We start from the raw sequence: 2,694 nt of genomic DNA, 5'->3' as shown, positions 1-2,694 counted from the left end.
AATCTAATTAAAAAATAAATAAGAATTCTAATTATTTTTATGTTTGAAACGTGTAAATAACCTTTTTTTTTAATTGATTGAGAATATGCTTGATTGGAAGAAAGTTAATTCAACATTATTTATCACGACATGATGTGGCTCCACAAATAAGAATAATAATATTATATTAACATTCTTGCATTGGGCAATGAACATAGCATGCATGGCTCCCTATATAGCAAACTAAAAACGCATTCTAGTAGTCATCCTCATATTGAAACAAAACGTTTTATTTTATTTTTGGAATTAATAATGATGAATTTAGTTTGTATTGGTGGTGGCACATGCATCGTGTAGAGAGCTCTCTATAGCTATAATCAATGGCGTTATGCATGCATGAACAAGAACAAAACAAAGTAAACGCCACGATTGGTTTATCGTTTTTGTATTATATCTATATTTTTGGTTCCCCCGACGAAGAGAGATGAAATAATGCAAGCTCACATGATACCTCCTACATATAATAATATAGCAACGAACGTAACACTCTCTCCCATTAATTGGAGCATTTATAATTCTATATGACATAGATACTTTAAGGATATGGTCATTTATATTACAAGCAAAGCAAGTTAAGTATTATAACAGAAAATTAAAAAGCAAGAAAGTTAATTTGATGAATAATTGGTGTTACAATTAATAAGCAGCGTAGCTAAAAAGAAAAAGAAAAATGGTTGGTGTTAGTATCTTGAACGATGTTGTGCATCCTGGCTCCTATTACAGCAAATATATATATATAATGAAAAATTGAAAAATTGAAAATTGAAAATTGAAAAGCAATTGATATAATAAAGAAAGGTGAGATCAAAATTAAACCTTGTTTGCATTGATCAAGGGCGTTGTGAGGTGAGGTGGCAGTGGAAGGAGGAGTAGGCGGAGTTAGGCTGATCGTTGTGGCACGGCGACGAACCCGACGGCGGCACGAATCCCTTTGGTAGCATTACAGAGAATGCTCTGCTGCTGCTGCTGCTGCTACTTAATGAGTTCTTGTTCTTGTTCTTGTTATTGTTCTTGTTCCTCTTCTTCTTCATCATCTTGTAGTTCCTTTTGACGATCCTCCTCCTCTTCTTGATCATGTCACCATCATCATCTTTCTTGTTGTTCTTGAGGAAGAACACTTGGTGGTACTGGGAAAGTGCGGTGGCGCTGCTTAATATTGGAGAAGAAGAAGAAGAAGAAGGGTTGGGGTAGTGGTTGTTATTGAAGGAGGAAGAAGAAGAAGAATGAAGAGTGATAAGGATGATGAGAAAGAATAAGAAAATGGTAGCCATGATGAGGATTGAGGATGAAACAAATTAAAAACGGAAATGGAAATGAGAGTCAGAGAATTAACAACGCCAATTCCAATGCTACTACTTCTCATACTACATATACTGTTACTCATTTTCATTAACTCAATACTTATTATTACTTACCTCCCAAAATATATTATTATCTAAAACTCTTCCAATATCAACTGTAATTAAACACTAAATTTCTACTTTAATTTACTCAAACAACGGATATATAAGTGAAAAACTACCACAATAAATTTAATATTATATTTACCAACATGTTAAGTATAAATAAAAAATCAACGATAAAATATATATTAAAATATATAATTTATATTAATAAAGATATAATAATTAATTTATATTTGTATATATATGAAAAGTGAAAACTCAGGTGCAGTCGACTTTACGTGAAGTTGATAGTTGAGAGCTGTCAGATGATTTGACTGATTTGACCTATCAACTTCACGTGAAATCGACTGCACCTGAGTTTTCACCTTAAAAGTATTTTATAGCTGTAATAAATAAAGGGATAAATAAACAATGGTAAGTAACTTTGAAAATAGTTTAAGATTGGCCGAAAGCAATTTCAAAACATCTCCACCAAATACAGAAAATTACTTTCTGCTTGCACTTGAAATTGTCTTTATTCAGTTTTTTTGTGTCCCTTCCTAGCAGTTGTAGGTGTTAATTAGTTCTTAATTAGTTAAGACATTTTCTTAGATAAATTTTGTATGCTACTGAGGCCCGAGGGAAATGAAAACTTAATAGCAATAAGACTAAGGTGAATTTGATGCTGTTGGTGTTTTATTTGTCACTATCCCTTTTTATTATAGGCTGCTACCAAACCAACTTGTACAGTTTGCATTTATAGATATTAACCATTGAGATAAGGTGGCAGCCTGGCTACCTTTGATTTCTGCGTTTATTTTCTTGATTTCTCTAAAACATACATACAAAGAGGATCTAAGAAGCATACCCGTAGAAGTTATTATAAGAAATTAATAGAGTCATACTTATTATCATTGTTGATATTTAGTAGATGAATAACATAAATTATTTTTATTTATATCCAACTACTACTACCGCTTCAATATTTTCTTTTGAACTATATTATCATCTTTTTTCTCCCTCTTCAAAATGTATAACTTTTCTGCATGACAAGAATTTTCAATCTCATTCCACGTTTTTTAAATTTATTAAGTTTCTTCTGACATTCCAGTTTAGGCTAATATGTTGTAATTTTTTATTCAACAGTCAATATTATGTACCAATATATTTCATTGAAGAATTTGTTACACCTTAGCATATAGACATTATGAAAAATATTATATACACCCAAAAAATCAGCCATTAAAAATTTAAAAATATTATTAGAGGA

This window comes from Arachis ipaensis, chromosome B10 (genome assembly GCF_000816755.2).
Source record: "Arachis ipaensis cultivar K30076 chromosome B10, Araip1.1, whole genome shotgun sequence".
Classification (NCBI taxonomy): domain Eukaryota; kingdom Viridiplantae; phylum Streptophyta; class Magnoliopsida; order Fabales; family Fabaceae; genus Arachis; species Arachis ipaensis.
This window is presented reverse-complemented; position numbering follows the sequence as displayed.